This window comes from Capsicum annuum, chromosome 10 (assembly GCF_002878395.1).
Source record: "Capsicum annuum cultivar UCD-10X-F1 chromosome 10, UCD10Xv1.1, whole genome shotgun sequence".
In the NCBI taxonomy this organism is placed as follows: domain Eukaryota; kingdom Viridiplantae; phylum Streptophyta; class Magnoliopsida; order Solanales; family Solanaceae; genus Capsicum; species Capsicum annuum.
In genome coordinates, this window is record NC_061120.1 from 188,494,820 (window position 1) to 188,506,063 (window position 11,244).

The window sequence follows — 11,244 nt, forward strand, 5'->3', positions numbered from 1 at the left end:
TTTTTAAAAAATAATTAAAAGATTAAAATCCTTTTGCCTTTTTTTTAGTAGTTCGAGAAACCCAATAACATGCTATCAAGTACATAATTCATATGAAAGAAAGGTGCGGAAGATAAAACTGAAACATGAATGGTCCCATAAGAAATATAGTAGATCCAAACAACAAAAACAACAACAACATACCTGGTGTATTCCCATCAAGTGGGGTTTGGGGAGGGTAAAGTGTATGTAGTCCATCCCACTACCTCAAATGAAGTAGAGAGACTGTTTCTGATAGATCCCCAGCTCAGGGCAGATAACAATATAACAAACAAAATATATAAAAGCATGTAACAACAAAGTAATTCTATAATAACAGATAGTAAAGGATAATAACAGAAACAAGACATGCATAAGGTTATATTAAAAAATATCTATTCTAAAAACATATGTATCACCAATACACCACAGACGTACTCCTACACACTAACCCTCTACCCTAATCCGTATCCTTTACACCTTTCTATCAAGAGTCATGTCATCCATAAGCTGTAACTACTCTATGTTATGTCTAATCACCTCTCTCCAATACTTCTTAGGCCTACCTCTACCCCATCTAAAACCATCCATAGTGTAATACCTCAGATTTTTTGTCCTTGAAAAAATTTGAAAATTTTATCCTCACTATCTTGACTACGACTTACTCTTACGAGTCGTAGAAGTCTTGACCCGTCCTATGGACCCAATCGTAACCAAATCAGTAAGCATGTGGCAAAGTTCTTCTCTGAGTACGAGTGGCTCACTATGAGTCATAAGGACTTGCTACTATTCATTGGGTGCAAATTATAGGGTGTCTAGTGTTTACCCAATTGGGTTCTCTGTCAACTACAATTGGCCCTATGAGTCGTAGGGTCCTATTATGAGTGGTATCAATTGAGTCGTAGGGTTAATAGTGTGTGGGTGTCCTGGGAACTGTCTTGGATACAACTCAAGGTGACTGGTAGTGGTGAGTATATACGAGTCATATTGTGACCCGTAGTCATTGATGACTAAATTTTAGCTTTTAATTTGAGGGCACTTTGGACAATTCTCTCTTTACCCAATTAAAACCGCACATCCATAAAGTACTTAAGGGGTTATATTTCTTCCTTAGCATACTAAAACACTTCAAAAACTCTCTCCAATTCTCTCAAACATCCATACTTAGGCTTTTTAAGAATTAGGTCATCCAAGGGATCAAGGGTTGATATTTTTTCGTGAAACTTGGTATTTCAGGCATGTTACTCTTCCTTAATTATTGATTTACTAAAAACATAAGTTTAAAGTGTTGTTCATATGGTATTGAGGTTGATTTTGAAAACATAGGTTGAGGGTTTTGTATAACTATTGTTTATGTGATATTTCATGTTCGTTCCTGCATGGGTTAGGTTTAAATGGTGGTTTTAAAGTTAATTTAATGCATCAAAATGGTGAATGAACTAGGGATTGTGATTTCCCAAACTTTTTACTTTTGAAGTGGTTATAACCCCGACCCCATATTGTGAAAGTGGTTTTAATTATGAGAAATGTGGGAATTGAACTATTGCATTATGGTTTTGAATTGAACCCTATGGGGTTGTGTAATTCCCTAAGCTTATGTAAAATTAAACCAAGGGGGTTGTGAATTTCCCCCAAGTGAGTGGCATATTGATGTTACCTTGTAAGCGTAGTTGGTGTGACGATACCAACAATGTATGCCTAAATGTGTATTGTGGTTCAATAAATGAGATTGTGTGATAATTATTTTAATTGGGCTTTAATGAAAGTTGTATAGCTGAGTTGTAGAGGTTTGAGAGACCAATACTAGAAACTGTGATTGCCGATGTGGGGGTCTATATGACCGTGTGGTTCAAGTCCCCCTTATTATTACCACCATATGATTGGGAGGTTCGAGTCCCCTATATTATATAACATGATTTGGTGCTTTGTCACCTTGATATGCTAGGAGCTTCGAGTCCCGCATAGCGCATATGTTTACCTTCTGGTTCATGCGGCTATATGCATTGGGGCCCTACCACCTGGGAGAGATAGAAGCCTTCTATGTTATAAAGGTTAAGCTACATAATCCAGGTTAAAGTTTTAAAGTGCATGTTAAGAGTTGCTCCCTATCACAGTATGTGATATATATATGTGTGTGTGAGAGCATTTGATTTTGTTCATTGGATTTGATTGATTTGAAACTGTTAATCATAGTATTATGTTATCCTTATTCTTGAGTTTCATGCTAGTGTTCACCCCACTAATCATCTCCGAATGTTGTATCCCTACGCGATGCAGGGTCCAAAGGCAAGTGTTTTTTTCCTGTGTAGAGTTGGGTGGATCGGCTTAGTTCGTCGGTTTGTTGTGGTAAAGTGGTGAGCTTTCATTCTCTGGAAGGCTTAGGCATTTCATGTATTTCCACCCTTAGAATTGAGTTAGCAGTTTTCTTTATCATTAATGTTATTATTGTCATCTGTCAGAGTCGGGGACTTTTCTCGACCAAGACTGGTTTTGGTTCTTTGTTTGGAATACTTTGTTTGGATTACTGTGGATATTGGGTGATATTGGTCGGTTGTTTGGCCGGTCACCAGTCATCAGTTATAGATATGTTTTGAATTTTATTAAGCTTGTTGCATGCTATCTTATTATATGTTTAGAATCCATCCGACCTTGGGAATGTAAGATTTATTTTGGTTAGGTATAGAGGGTGATCTCCGGCCCACTTAGGACTTGAGACACATGTCCCGGCATGACCCTAGTTTGGGTCATGACAAAGATGGTATCCGAGATTATGTTTGGTGTCATTTGATGTCCAACAAAGTCGTGTCAGTTAGAGTCTCATTTATGGGTATGTAGCGTTCCATACTTATAAGGGAGAGGATACGAGGCATTTAGGAATGTTTTATTTTCTTATTTTTCTACTTTCAAGCCATAGAGTCAAAGGTCTTGAATCTCTTCTAATTTCCGTATGTTCGCTTTTCAGATCATGCTTCCCAAAAGATCTAATGCTCGTGGAAATCCTTCTGTACAGGCTGAGGACAATGTGGACGGAGCTTTTCCAACTCCAGGAGTTCAGACCCAGTCTAGGGTAGTTGTTTCTGATTGCCCTGATGGAACCTACTAGTTCCCCCATCCCTTCTCAGGCACCCCAAGTTGGCATATCTAATGCTGAGTTTTGTCGTCGATTCATTTTCTTACCTAGTTGGTGGCCTCCCAGACTGAGCATGTTGCTTATGTTGATCTATCATCTGAGACCCTAGAGTTGGTCAATTTATGAGATTGAGTCCTCCTACTTTCGCCGGTTCTAAAGTTAAGGAGGATTCTCAAAATTTTATTCATGAGATAGAAAAGATCTTTTGAGTTATGCATGCTACTAATGTGGAGGGTGTAGATTTCGTTGCTTATCATTCGAAGGATTTAAATACCTATGGTATGAAGTGTGTGAGCAACTTAGAGGCAATGATGCTGAGTCAGCTTTGTCGGACGACTGTTCTAGTGTTTTTCTTGATCTCTTCTTTCCTCGGGAGGTGAAGAATGAGGAGTTCGTGAATTTAAAATAAGGCAGGATGTCAATGAAGAAGTATGCCTTGAAGTTTTATTATTTGTCGCGTTATGCCCCTGAATTAGTGCTTAGCATGAGGGCTAAAATGAAGAAGTTTACCTTTGGATTGTCCCGTGAATTGATCTTAGAGAGCAAGGTTGCCTTGTTGAACAAGGATATGGACATCTCTAGAATTATGGTGTATGCAACAAGTGGATGAAAAAAATAAGAAGTAAGTGGAAGAAGAAGAAGTTTTGCTACTCGAATCAGGGTAGAGGCCAGCAGCAAAGTGGTAGAGAAGGTAGAAAATAGTCTAAGAAGAAGTGAAGCAATTCTTGTTCCTATTCTATGGCTAGTGCTCCTTATCCAAAGCTGTTGGGTGATTGACATTCTCACTATAATTTGGGTTTAGAGTACTAGGATCCCAGCCTCAGGCTAGTGAGGCTCAGCCAGCTCCATCGTATCCTCCTTGTAGATTCTGTGGTTAGGTACATGATGTTTATGAAGAAAAAGGAATAAGTGCTCTAAATGTGGTCAGATTGGTCATATGCATATGGATTTTACTTCTAAATTTGCTTCTGGGGCAAATGAGATTCATGTTTTTACTTCATCAACTCCCATGCCAAAATGTGTTTCTTCTACTTCTGGCTCCGGCACTGGTTAGAACCATCTATACACTCTTGCCACTTGCCAGGATTCTGAGGTATCCCCCGATATTGTTACTAGTATTCTTAAACTCTTATCTCATGATGCATATTTTCTACTTGATCTCGGGTATACTCTTTCCCATGTGACCCCTTTTGTGACAATCCATTTTGGCTTTGATGCTGAATGTATTTTGGATTCATTCTCTGTGTCCACCCCGATGGGCGACTCCATTGTGGCTAGAAGAGTCTATAGGGGTTGTGTGATGTCGGTCTATGGTATAGAGACCTTAATAGATCTGATAGAGTTGGACATATTGGACTTTGATATGATTTTTAGGATGGATTGGTTGCATTTGTGCTATGCGTCTCTTGATTATCAAACCCAAAGGATCAGTTTCCACCTCCCTAATGATCCAGTGATCGACTGGGAAGGTAGTTCCCTAGTACCTAAGGGAAGTTTTATTTCGTATCTTAGAGCCTAGAAATTGGTTTCTAAAGGGTGCCTATATTACTTAGTACATGTTAAGGATTCTATATCCAAAGGTCCTTCCTTGTAGACTATCCCTATGGTCTGTGAATTTTCTGAGGTATTTCCTGGTGATCTTCCTAGTATTCCTCCCAATAGGGAAATTGATTTTAGGATTGATTTTCTTCCAGAAACTCATCCTATTTCTATCGCTCCTTACAAAATAGCTCCGGCTGAGTTGAAAGAACTAATGGATCAGTTAAAAGATCTTCCGAATAAGGGTTTTATACACCCTAGTGTGTCTCCGTGGGATGCTCCCATGGTTTTTGTGCATAAGAAGGATAGTTGCTTTCGAATGTGTATTGATTTCTGCCAATTGAATAAGGTGATCATGAAGAATAAGTTTCCACTTCCAAGAATTGATAATCTGTTTGATTAGCTTCAGGGCGCTAAGTTCTTTTCTAAGATTGATCTTTGGTCGAGTTATCATCAATTGAAGATTAGAGAGGTGGATAACCCTAAGACTTTCTTCCAAACCCAGTATGGTCATTTTGAGTTTTTGGTGATGTCCTTTGGTTTGACCAATGCCCCAACGTATTTATGGACCTTATGAATCAGTTTTCTTATTAGTTCTTAGATTTTTTCGTGATTTTCTTTTTTGATGATATTTTGGTATACTCTAAGAGCGAGGCAAATTATGTCGATCACCTCTGCCTTATTTTGCAAGCCTTGAAAGAGCAGCAGTTGTATGTGAAATTTTCTAAGTGTAAGTTCTGGATAAATGTAGTGACTTATCTGGGACATGTTGTTACTAGTGAAGGGATCATGGTGGATCCACAGAAGGTTGTGGTGGCTAAAAAGTGTCCTAAACTAAGTCTGGTTTTGGTTATTTGTTTAGAAGGATTTGTTTGGATTACTCTGGATATTGGGTGATGTTGGTCGGTTGTTTGGCCGGTCACTAGTCATCGGTTATAGATATGTTTTGAATTTTCTTAAGCTTGTTTCGTGCTATCTTGTTATATGTTTGAAATTTATCCGACCTTAGGTGATTTTGTGTTTCGTTTGTTTAGGTACAAGGGTGATCTTTATCCGACGTGAGACTTGAGATACCCATCACAGCCAGGCCCTGTTTCTGGTTGTGACACATAGCCAGCCTCTCACACCTCTATACTGGAGCATCCATGCCCCTCCTTATCACATGCTCAAACCATTGCAATCTCACTTTTCATATCTTGTCCTCCACCGAATTTACTTCTATCTTCTCTTAAATAATCTCATTTCTAACCCTATCCCTTCTGGTAAGTCCACACACCCATCACAACTTTCTCATCTCTGCCACCTTTAACTTTAGTAAAGAGAGTTCTTAACTGGATAATACTCTTCTCCATACAACATAGCCAGTCGAACTACCACTCTATAGAACTTACCTTTGGAGTTAGGAGGTACCTTATTATCACATAAAACTCCCAAAGCAAGCCTTCATTACAACTACCCTGCACCAACGGTGTGTGACATCCTCATCGATCTCCCTATTTCCTTGAATCATAGACCCAAGGTATTTAAATCATTCTCTCTTCTGGATGACTTAGGAATCAAGATTCACTACCACGTTTGCCTCATGCAAAAAATCACTAAACTTATATTCCAAGTACTCCGTCTTAGACTAACCAATCTATGAAGCCTCTACTAAAATACTAGTCTGTCTAAACTAGGACAAGGCCCCTGACCGAACCATAAAACTGACTAAAATCTAACATATGAATAAATTGCCATCTGAAGTAAAGGAGGCTCACTGACTGCTGCTGCTGAACTGGACCGCGGGACTTTGCCTCAAACCCTACATTATGAGACAATGCAACCGTTACGAGAACAGTCAATAATTGAAATGTATTGGTACACAGAACAATTCAAAAATAACTTATATCTCATACAAAATATTCAAGAGCATTATGAAAACAATTTAACCTAATATATATAAAAACATATGGGCATAGTCAATTGAGCTTCAAAACATTCATGTAAGAGCATTGACTCCACTCTTTACTTTAGTTATGAGTTAGATGGTACACCCTATAAGTCTATTATCCCACGGGCTATATGGGATCTGCATTAACTCGTTGGCCAAGCCCCTTATCTGAGTTTGCAACAAGGATAGGAGTGTTTGGTCTAAGTATACAACTGTGTGAAGTAAGTATATAGTGATAATCCATAATTCAGGAAAAAGTCACTCCCGCATTGGGAAAACACAATTTCGGGCAATGAGTTATCTGAACTCGTACCTTCTTCAGGTAACCATCTAACGCTTTTAGAGCCCATTTTTTTTTTGCCTTTTAAAATATGTATCTTTCATAAAGCATGATCTGAAGTCTGAAAAGTCTATAGTCTAGTATGTCATGGCATTCGTTTGAATTGATATCACCATACTAAGAATTGCAAATCATTTATTCCATATCACATCGTGTCGCATCATGTCATAGTCTTTTATATTAAAGTTCGTGTTAGTGACCACTGAGAATTCTTATTTCCAAAGGTATATGAAACTTGTGCGAAACACTCTCTTTTAAAGACATTACATACGGTGGTCAACACTTTCATAAACACATAATAAAACTCTTTTAGAAATCAAGGTGGTCTAGTTAAGCATTCACATTCATGAAATTATTTTAAGCTTTCAAGAGAAAGATTACTCTTTTCAATCATATTTAATCAACCACCATTGAAAAACAAAAGCAACATCAAAACATACCATAACCATAAAAAAACCATTCACATGGATATTTGGGCAAGGAAAAATGTGTACACCGTCATCTCTTTCCAAGATCACAAATTCATGTGCACATGTATATAGACAAACTCATAAGAATGCACAATTGAGGCTGGATGCATGTCTTGAAGTTCATGCTCTTGTTGTAAATTAAATCCTTAAATTTCCAACCCATAAAAGAGATTAAAAGATTATAAATTAAGCCCTATAAGATTTAGGATGTTCTACGTACCTTTTTTGATGAACAAGAATTCGAAACAACTTGTAACCTAGTCTTGGAAGTATGAGCCTTGGGGAACCCCTAACTTCTTTCTCTTAAGAGTAAAGAGGAGAAAAAGAGTTTTAAAATTGATTAGCAATGAGTAATAACTCTTATTGGGCAATTTAAGTCTGAGGGGGGGGGGATTTTGAGGTAAGGTAAAGACCAAAATACCCCTATAGAAACTGAATAAAAATTGCAGGAATTTTAAGTTGACAACTAAGTTGACAGCTTGTCAATTATCAACTTAGTTGTCAACCTCTAACTTGATTTGAACACTTTTTGGTTAAGGTTGAGGACAGTTGACAATTTGTCAACTAGTTGACAGCTTATCAACTTAGTCATCACCTTATATAATAATTTAAGGTGCTTTTTGGTTAAGGCTAACGACTAAGTTGATAGCTCGTCACTTAGTTGACAGCTTGTCAACTCAAGTCGTCACCATCTCTCAGACAGATACTCTTAGATAAAATAAGCATAACTTTCTACTCCAATATTAGATTAAGGTGAAATTAGATGTGTTGGAAATAACACTCGAAGATCTTTCATTTCATATATAGTAACCCACCTAACTCATTATACTAAAGGATTAATGGTCGTTGGAAGTTGACCTAAGTTGAAACATCCACTAAAGCTTAATCAATAGAAAAGTTCTCATCTTTGAGTTAGGAGATTTTTATGACCTCGATTCATATAAAAAGATGTTCCCACAATATATAATTGATCAAAACACTTATTTTGACATGAAAATTATTGGGTTTGGGTCTATACATATAGGAATAACGGTTTAAGTTCCAGTCCTAGTCCAAAAATGCAAGGTGTTACAAAAATAATTGGTACATAACAATCGCCTTCACTTGAGAATCAGTGAACTCGTTGGTCACGACTGATACCTCCTCATTGGTCCAAACCACCACTCCGATTCGTGGCTCCATGCGTGGATCGATCCTCGTTGGTTATGGCTAACACCCCTCTTGGGTCCAGACCATCACTCCAAGTCACGACCCTATTCTTGAGACTCTCAATGAAATCAATAATATTATAAACCAAATGGGAGATACCAACCCAAAAGACTAGTCCGACAGGTGGGAGAACCCATTTAGCCTATAAACCCATCAACACTTCTCTATTTTTTCAATATGGGACAATTAATACCTAGGACTTTGAAGTAGAAGTCAAGGTTTCTATTTACTGCTTTGTATTTAAAATAGTGTGCAGTCTCCCTACAGCATTATTACACAGGAAATTACCAAAAAGGTGGTCTCGTAAGCCTTTGATTATGTAATGACCCTTTAGGTCATTTTCTGTATTCCCATTTATTTTTATCGTTAGATATTTTTCATAGATAATCCAAGACATTTATGACTTGCTAGAATTGATAGTTCGATTATCGAGTAGTTCGTTTGTTTTTTAGAGCCAATTTCTCATTTTGAAGTCTTCGCCGATTTCAAATGGCCGCCAAGCGAAAACTTCAGTAAAATAATTTTGGATTCAAATTCTGACTATGCTAGAAGCTCTATAATATCTATTTTAGTCTAGGTAGACCTTTGGTTCTAATCCACTGCACCCAAGTTCATTTCTACCCATTAGTCAAAAAGTCAAAAATCAAAAGATATGTGTGTGGGACCCATAAGTGGCCTAAATGACCTCAGATAAAAATATATAACTTCATCAATGAATCCAAAACATCGAAATTAGTGGGTTTACATAGTTCGTTTATGAAAAATGGAGTCTGAATGAGTTCGGAAGGTCAAAAATAAGTTTTGACCTTGCTGGCCCCTTTTTTGCCCCATATAAAAAGGCCCCTTGACCGAATTTTGGGCATTCTTCACCTCTCTTTAAACCCTAGCATCCCAATAATGATATGTTGAATTCAAATTGATTCTTGGGGCGTGAATTAGAAGCTTGATTAACATATATACTCATGATTAACAACGACTTTGAGGTAAGAATCCTTCCATTTCATACTTTAATTTCTTGAATTTTTTACCAAATCTCCAAATGGCTTGAGGATTGATTATAGCACCAAATATGGTTGTTTTGCAAAAAAAATCTTGAGAGCTTTAACTTCATAATAGTATTTGAACGTTGAGCTAGTCTCGGAAACTCGATTTTCATACGTGGGACCCATTTGGGAGTTTTTGGTGTCGTTTTGGACCTGAAGCACAATGGTGCATTATGGGTATTCTTATTCTTGTAATAATGCATAGATTATTTTTTTGATAGTGTGGATACTTGGAGAAGCTTCGAGGAAAGAAAAAGCGAAGATTGTTGGTTCGTGAGCTATATTTGGATTCAAGGTAGGTTAGGCTTACTTTTAGCAGATTGAGCTTTATTATAGTATGATTTTTATATCTTGTTAAGATTGGGATGGTTTTTAGGCATTGATATGTTAAATGGTATATTTGGAATTAGTTAAACTACTTAGGCCATTGAACTTGTATAGTGTGGTGATTGACTTATAACTTTGAACCTTGGCTAGTTGAACTTGTTACCTCATGAATAGTATGAGAATGCTCTAGTTGTTGTAATTAGATGGGAGTGACCTTATTCACTTATAATAAGAGTAATTTGACCTTAGATATGTTTAGTTGTGAAATTTGTCTTAGATGCCTTGAATGAACTAAGAATAGTACTTTAGGAAGAATTATACCATAGACCTAGTATGGATTGCTAAACCTTTAAGTCATGATGTAGATGAATTAGTCTAGTCCCGGGTAGAAGTTAAACTTGAATGGATATTTTGGGATGTTAGAAGCGAAACCAGACTGCATTAAGCTTGGATTTTGTAAATTATTTGTGACCTAGATATTTGTTAAATGCCTAGAATATGCTTTTGGAAATGTGATGGTTAGACCCGGTAGATGGGTTATTCACGATGCTGGCCTTGGAAAATAATGTTATGTTGATTGTCATCTTCTTGAAATTGTTGATTAACAATGGAAAATCTTGTAAATTGAGCCTATGACTATGATATCACTTGAATTATTGGCTTGTTGTTATGTCAACCTTGGATTATGCTATTACACATATTATGTTCAAGCCTAATTACTAAACTAGTGTTTGTGCAAAAGAATCCCTTAATAATTGTGTTATGAATCATATAAAAGGAGATTCTAGAAGTATAATCATGTCTAGTTGTTGACCATGCTAATAATCATGTCAAGCCCGATAACATACGAAGTGTTCTTGTCAGATGTATATACATGCTCATGCACCTACAAACATATTGCATCTATAATAAATGGCAAGGTGTGATGATATGTCCTTCTTACTTCTTTTTCATTTTAATTTTCGTGTGCTTGCACTTGTTATTAATTTGACTATATATATATATATATATATATATTTATATATATATATGTATGTATGTATTGTTGACACCTAATTTTTGCCCTCCACGACTAATTTAATCTTGAATTTCTTGGATTTTTAATAAAATCAAATATTTATTTCATCCGGGTAAATGTGCTTTAAAATATTTATTTTTGATTAATTTTTTCATTTAAGTGATGATTATACATTTTCATATGCGAGATTGTATAAATTTTGTCACTTAAATGAACATTT